Source organism: Jaculus jaculus, chromosome 1 (assembly GCF_020740685.1).
Source record: "Jaculus jaculus isolate mJacJac1 chromosome 1, mJacJac1.mat.Y.cur, whole genome shotgun sequence".
NCBI lineage: Eukaryota > Metazoa > Chordata > Mammalia > Rodentia > Dipodidae > Jaculus > Jaculus jaculus.
Genome location: NC_059102.1, coordinates 253,061,976 through 253,070,292, shown reverse-complemented (window position 1 = coordinate 253,070,292; position 8,317 = coordinate 253,061,976). Strand labels below are relative to the sequence as shown.

The 8,317-nt window shown below is 40.2% G+C and overlaps 1 pseudogene; it reads left to right on the top strand.

Moving 5' to 3' along the window:
• Positions 1–5,422: 5,422 nt before the first annotated feature.
• Positions 5,423–6,596, top strand: LOC101614413 (annotated as a pseudogene).
• Positions 6,597–8,317: the final 1,721 nt, after the last annotated feature.

The following is an 8,317-nucleotide window of genomic DNA, read 5'->3' as shown; positions in this document are numbered from 1 at the left end:
CTTCTACTATCCATTCTGTATTTCCTCCACGTTAAGTAAGCACATCAGCAGGTCATTGTTTTTTACCTAGAGGGGTGACTCATACCTTCATTTTTGAAAGATCTGGGCCATTTATCACACTGCCTCAATTATAGTGTTGCAGTTGTCCATTGATTTTGATAACAGGGCATGGTAACACTATGAGTTTCCTAAAGGATCTCCTGGACTCCAGAATACTCTTCCTTACCTCCATTGTGAAGCAGCAGTCCAATTTCCCCCTGGTAGTCTGGATCAATCACCCCTGCTACCACTGTAAATCCTTTCTCAGCCTGTTCACTCAAGGGCATCAGGAGCCCAAAGGGGAAAGTCTTAGCTTCCAGTTCAATGGAATGCTCTTTGTGTCTCCTGGCAAAAGAACTCCCCTCTCTGGAACCAAGACTTCTAGGCCAGCAGAGCTTAAGGTTGTGGGAACTGGAAGCAAAAATTTGGCTAATGGGTCACTTGGGGTGATGGTAAGTGGGACCATTCCCATTTCTACTTCTTGATTCCTGGACCCGTGAATCCAGGCAACAGGAGAAACAGTACTATATATATGATACTGATTCAGCGCATGTACAGCCTGCTGGAGGACACTTAACTAGCCCTCCAAGCAATTGCCAACTAGTTGATGCAGTAGCAATTTCTTTAAAAGGTAATTTTACTGTTCTATCAAACCAGCAGCTTCAAGGTGATGGAACGCATGATAATACCAGTGAATTCCATGAACATGAGCCCACTGCCATGCTTCCTTGGCTATGAACTGAGTTCCTTGGTCAGAAACAATGCTGTGTGGAATACCGTGATGGTGGATAAGGCATTCTATAAGTCCACGGATGGTAATTTTGACAGAAGCACTACCTGCAGAAAAAGAAAATGCATACCCAGAATTTGTGTTTATTCCGATAAGGACAAAACACTGGCCTTTCCATGACGGAAGTTATCCAACATGGTCAACCTGCCACCAAATTGATACTACCATATCAGGGGCTCAGAATTGGTCTCTGCTTCTGGCAGATTTGGTAGTCAGGAGCAGCCATAGCCAGGTCAACCTTCATTAGTGAATGTCCATCTTGTTGGGCCCATGCATAACCTGCATCCCTGCCACCATGGCTTCTTTGTTCATGGGCCCATTGGGCAATGACAAGGGTGGCTGAGGAAAGAGGTTGACCACTATCCACAGAATGGTTCAGCCTATATACTTGATTATTAAAGTCAACCTCTGATGAGGTCGCCTTCTGATGAGCATTAACATGGGACACAAGCACCTTGATATCCTTTTTCCATCCAGACACATAAATCCTCTCCAAATGTCCTTCTCAACAATTTTCCAATTGTGTTCCTTCCAAGTCCTGGATTATCCAGCCAAACCATTGGCCACAGCCCATGATCAGTGTATAACTGCACAACTGGCTATTTTTCCTTCCAAGCAAAATACACAATCATGTGCACTGCCTGAAGTTCTGCCCTCTGTTAAGACTTCCCTTCACCACAGTCTTTCAAAGTTGTCCCAGAAAGTGGTTGTAATACTACAGCTGTCCACTTCTGGGAGGTGCCTGCATAACATGCTGAACCATCTGTAGACCTTGCCCTAGTCCTCTCCTCTTCAGGCAATTGATCATAGGGTATACCCAGTGATGTCATAGGTGCATGCTTGGGGACAGACTATATTGTATCAGGAGTAACAATCGTAGGCATTTGGGCAATTTCCTCATATTACTTGTACCTTTAGGGCCTGCTCAAGCCTGACCATGGTAATACCACTTCCACTTGATGATGAACTGTTTCTGTGCAAGTATAATTTTATGGCCTGGTGAGTCAGATAACACTCAGCTCATAATGGGCAGCTCAGGTCTCACAGTAACTTCATGACCCATTGTCAAGTGTTCAGTTTCTACTAAGGCCCAATGTAAGGTGAAGAGCTGTCTCTCAAAGAAAGAATACTTATCTGCACATGATAGCAGAGTCTTGCTCCAGAATCCCAAGGGCCTCTGCTATGTTTCACCTATGGGGGCTGGCCAAAGGCTCCAGACGACATCCCTATCCAATACTGACACCTCAAGTACCATTAAATCTTCTGGATCATATGGCCTAAGTGGCAGAGCAGCCTTCAGAGCAGCCTGGACCTGAGGAAGAGCTTTCTCTTGTTCTGAGCCCCATTGAAAACTAGTAACTTTCTGAGTTACTTGGTATATGGGATGGAGTAACACACCCAAGTGAGGAATGTGCTATCTCCAAAATCCAAATAGATCCACTTATGAAGAATGTCTGTGGATTGCTAAATAGACCAAGTTGACACAAACTTAACCATCACATAGTGTTCTCAGATTCTATTAGGATTTTCAGGATGAGGCTACTCTTCACCACTCAGCTTCCTTCTCACTGCTGACAACAAACTTTCTGCTGTCCCTTGCATACACATTATATATCTTGCTATGTATGAGACAGTGGTTCTGTGTTACACTCTCTTTATGTGAGGCCTTTTCTCCTCATTTCAGTTAATCTTATCTCTCTCATCCACATTAACTCATAGGCTGATGCTGACAGTTTATTTTTTTCAATCTCCTTAGGTATGGAATGACCCTGCTTGAGCACGTGCTCTATTCTAACCTTTATCAGCTAAACGTAATTGTCTTGTTAACTTATGAGCACATGAGCTTGTAATATCAACTATGTTTTTTTTTTCCCCTTTGTCTCTGAAGTTCATTTCTGCTAGCTGATTCTGTATGCTGAATGAGTAAACAACCCCAGATGTAGATTTATGATTTACTTAAACAACTATAGATGCAGAAAACTCATTAATTGTTACTGAGAGACCACTAAAAAGATAGATTTATTTTTTTTTTTTAATTTCCAGTAGGGAACTGGAAAAAGGGAAAGGAGTTCTAAAGACAGAAACACTGGGCTTGGTGGCAGAATGATATCAGGCAAACTGGTTATAAGGGAAGACAAACAGAAGAAAAGTCATTCAAACTAAGACAAGAGGGCTGGAGAGAAGGCTTAGTGGTTAAGGTGCTTGTCTGTGAAGCCTAAGGACCCATGTTCAACTATCCAGATCACACATAAGCCAGAGGCACAAAGGTGAGGCAAGAGCAAATTCACACATTACCAGTAATGTCTGAAGTTCAATTTCAGTTGTTGAGGCTCTGGTTCCCCAATTCTGTCATGCTCTGTCTCTCTCTCTTCCTTCTCTCTCTCTCTCAAAATAAAATTATAAAAAGATAAGATAAGAAAGCAATGGTGCCCATCTTGATTGACTCAAGAGAAAATGAATAGGATAAGGTAGTATTTGAAACTATACCTTGGATGAAATGACCTTTAGTAGAAGACTCAAAGGTAACATGGTGATCCCCAGGCCTATCTATGCTATATATGACCTTATAACAAAAATAAAAATAAATAGGCTGCTCAGAAAATCCATCTTTGCTTTCTTCTCTCGCTCCATTTCTCGACCCTCCACAGACACCTCTGCCACCTGCCAGATAGCAAAAGGGAAAGAGTTGGGCTGGAGAGATGGCTTAGCAGTTAAATGCTGTCTGTGAAGCCTAAGGACCCCAGTTCAAGGCTCAATTCCCCAGTACATATGTAAGCCAGATGCACAAGGGCTCATGCATCTGGAGTCCGTTTGCAGTGGCAAGAGGCCCTGGCATGCCCACTCTTTCTCTATCTGCTTCTTCCTCTGACTGTCTGTCGCTCTCAAATAAATAAATAAATAAACAGAATGTCCTTTAAAAATATATTTAAAAAAAAAAAAAAGGAATTGAAGAAAGGCCTTCATGACCTGTTCACTCTGCATTCCCTATCTCAGAATCTAAATGTGGTCACTTTCCAGGAGAGAGACAGGCCCACCTGCCAAGCAAGGGCAGTCCACCCGCAGATGGTACATGCTCTTCACCACCCTTCCAAAGCCACAATGAGAATTTGCAACAGGGGAGGAAGAAACCAAAACTTCCAAGGCCCTGCTTTTATTCTTTAAAATAATTTAAAAGGAAAACTTGTTTGTAGTTTTTTATTTACATTTTATATATTTTTTTAAATTTTTTTTGTTCTTTTTTTATTTATTTATTTGAGAGCAACAGACAGAGAGAGAAAGACAGATAGAGGGAGAGAGAGAGAATGGGCGCGCCAGGGCTTCCAGCCTCTGCAAACGAACTCCAGACACGTGCGCCCCCTTGTGCATCTGGCTAACGTGGGACCTGGGGAACCGAGCCTCCAACTGGGGTCCTTCGGCTTCACAGGCAAGCGCTTAACCGCTAAGCCATCTCTCCAGCCCACATTTTATATTTTTGTACCTATTGTTTAGTGATCAGCCATTTTTAATGATAAGGGATGACCAAACCAGCAGCCTTCAGTGCCTTCTCTATCCTACTTCTGTCTTTACTTGTTAGAATCTCAAATTAGGAAGAAGAAAAAAAAAAAAAAAAACATGGGATGGAGAGATGACTTAGCAGCTAAGGCACTTGCTTATGAAGATGAAGGGCCCAGGTTCTATTCTCCAGGTCCCTCGTAATCCAGATGCACATTGTGGTGCATACATCTGGAGTTTGTTTGCAGTGGTGAGAGGCCCTGGCATGCCAAATCTCACTCAATCTCTCTCTATTTCTCTCTGTGTGTCTGTCTCTAATAAATAAATAAAAATAAAGATTAAAAAAAGAAACAGTAGAAAGCCAGGTGTGGTCACTCATGCCTTTAATCCCAGAACTCTGGAGGCAGAGGTGGGAGGATCAACATGAGTTTGAGGCTACCCAGAGTCTACATAGTGAATCCCAGGAAAGCCTGGGCTATAGTGAGACCCTACCTCTTAAAACCACAAAATAAAAGGAAGGAAGAAAAGAGAAAACAAAACAAAACAAAAAATTAACTACAACAACAAAAAAAACCCCTTATTCTGAGCATTCCAGTAACTTTTTTTGTGTGTATCTACCTAGCAATACTATAAGTCGTTGGTTTGTATGAGATGGTTAAAAAAGGCCAAAGATAAAAGTTTTCTTTTTAACTTTTTTTGTCTATGAAGTTGCTATTTACTTACTTATTTATTTATTTATTTTTGGCCTGTTTGATGTATGTGTGAAACACTGTCCAGCAGTACACTAAAATTTTATTCTGCTGAGTTATTCTAATAAATAAATATAAATAGATGGAGTAAAAATAAATAAATAAATAAATACATAAAGTTGAAAGAAATTAGCTATTTGTTCAAGGTCAACAAAGCACAAAATATAAACTATGACTGACTCAATTTTCTCATTTGAAATTCAGTCTTCCTTGTGATCCTATACAATCTAAGTAAGCAAGGGATCTTTATACAAATATTGGATACTTTTCTACTCCAAACAAGAAAATATAGTATATGAAATCTAGTGAACACTTTGATGTAGAAAAAAGTTGCACTTAAAAAAAGCGATGAGGGTCGTCGGCAGAGTCTGGTCCTCGTCGCCCTGTCCCTTGAGGAACTAAGGACGCCAAAGCCCTCTCCTTTCTCCTCCCGCCCGTCTTGCGAGCGACTCCGTCACCATGTTCGAGGCGCGCCTGGTCCAGGGCTCTATCCTGAAGAAGGTGCTGGAGGCGCTCAAGGACCTCATCAACGAGGCCTGCTGGGACATCAGCTCGGGCGGCGTGAACCTGCAGAGCATGGACTCGTCGCACGTCTCCTTGGTGCAGCCACCCTGCGCTCCGAAGGCTTCGACACCTACCGTAACCTGCGACCGTAACCTGGCCATGGGCGTGAACCTCACCAGCATGTCCAAAATATTAAAGTGTGCTGGCAAAGAAGACATCATTACACTAAGGGCTGAAGATAACGCCGATACTTTGGCACTAGTATTTGAAGCACCAAATCAAGAGAAAGTTTCAGACTATGAAATGAAGTTAATGGATTTAGATGTTGAGCAACTTGGAATTCCAGAACAAGAGTATAGCTGTGTCGTCAAGATGCCTTCTGGTGAATTTGCACGTATATGCCGAGATCTCAGCCATATTGGAGATGCTGTTGTAATATCCTGTGCAAAAGATGGAGTGAAGTTTTCTGCAAGTGGAGAACTTGGAAATGGAAACATCAAGTTGTCACAAACAAGTAAAGTTGATAAAGAGGATGAAGCTGTTACCATAGAAATGAATGAGCCAGTTCAGCTAACGTTTGCACTGCGATACCTGAACTTTTTTACAAAAGCCACTCCACTTTCTCCTACAGTAACACTCAGTATGTCTGCAGATGTTCCCCTTGTTGTGGAGTATAAAATTGCTGACATGGGACACTTAAAGTACTACTTGGCTCCCAAGATTGAAGATGAAGAAGGATCTTAGATGTTGATAGAACTGAGGAAACAGCCTTTGAAGAACTGCTTCTGAGATGCCAGCACGTTCTGAGGTCTTCTGTCACCAAATCTGTACCTTTGGGTACATGTGTAGATAATGTTTTCTGTAAATAACCTGTTTTTTTTTCCTCTACGTTTCCTACAATTTGTCAACTGATCTTGATAACATATTTCTGCCTTAAAAATATTCTTGATTTTTATAACAAACTTCTTGACTTATATACATCTCAAGAAATCTTTCTCAATTTAAATAAAGTTTACTGAAGTCTAAAAAAAAAAAAGCGATGAGAAGAAATACTGAAGAAATGACTCAGCATTTATGGCACGTCCCTGTAAGCCTAAGGACCCAGAATCAATTTCCCAGTACCCAGTAAAGTTAGATGCACATGGTAGCATATATACTGGAGTTCTTTTTCTGTCGCTAGAGGTCCTGGCACATCCATTCATTCTCTTTATCTTCATCTGCCTCTCTCTCATAAACAAGTAAAATATTTTAAAAAATGGTGAGTCCTCTCTCCAGAGTAAGAGTTAGAGGGCTCATAAAACGTATCTCACCAGCCACACTATGAGGGCAGATCTTTCTCCTGGATCTTGGCCATGAATCAATAGGAAGGCAATCATTTAAGAATTGGAATCTGTGGTGATGACTCTGTATCTTATAATTTAAAGCTTCATAAAGTTTTTCATTGAAATGTCATCAAAGGGTTAAGGATGAACTGGAATAAAACAATATTTCTAACCATTTCAACTTCATTTTTTGCTCTGCCTTCTGAACCTTGCACATTTTATTTCTTTCTTATATTGAGTGACTTTTCAAGTGGTCCTGGTATGAGCCAGTAGAATTACTAAGAGGTTTCTGATTTCATAGCTATTTTTTATTATATTTGGAAGCTGGTCTTAAGTAGAGCTAAAACTCCAGGGCCACTATTTTAGAGTAGTAAAGATTGACATCTAAATCATGATCTAAAGAAAGTAGCAGGTCATAGCTTTCATCAAATGTAGCAAGGAATAAAAAATGGACTTGCCTCTGAAAATATTAGCTATTTGACATCTCTGAGAAATTTTAAGCATGTTAAATTTCAAATCTCAGCAATGAAAATGTAATAGAAATTTGGCTGACATTATTACTTTTAGTTCATTTTCAGTTAAAGTTTCTTAAATCTAGTAGTAAATGACTCCCTTTTCTGGAGGATTTCAGAGTGTAAAGTAAGTGTTTTAGGGTTAGTAATCATCAGTTATAAGACTGAATACAAGGATATGATTTGTTGCAAGAAAAAAAAATAGTTGGCATTTCTTTTTAAAAATATTTATTTATTTAAGAGAGAAAGAAAAAAAAATGTGCACACCAGGGCCTATAGTCACAGCAAATGAAATCCAGATACCAGAGCCACCTTGTGCCTCTGCCTTTCATGGGTACTGGGGAATCAAACGTGGCTCCTTAGGCTTTGCATGCAAGTACCACATCCCACAACCCCAACACACACACACACGCACAAACACATGCACACTCACACAATCACCCTTGATGTTCAGGCACATGTTTTGTTATATACACTTTTGTTCTGTTCAATTGTCACCAATTATCATATCAGCTAGCTGCTTCTGACTAATGTTGCATGTTGAGAAAAAGAACTGAAATTATTCCTCCTAAGATGCTTCATTTATATGATGCTTCCTAGTTTCTGATAATGCTAATTTATTATTAAAGTTTCATATATTCTGGTACTTTCACAGCAATCTAGAGTAACTACTTGTTTTTCCTTGAATAACCTTGATTTATGTCTTTATTCCTACAAAATGCTTTCAAATGAGAACTGGTCTGGTCATGTTTAGTCTCAAGAACACAATAATCTGATTTCTGGTAAGATCAATCACATAGTACTGACCTTGATTGGGCTTTAGTCATAACACCAAGGTGAGAATGATTCTGGGAGAATGTATTCTTTCCTAAGTATTGTTCTGATTCATGAAGGACAAAATAATATTTT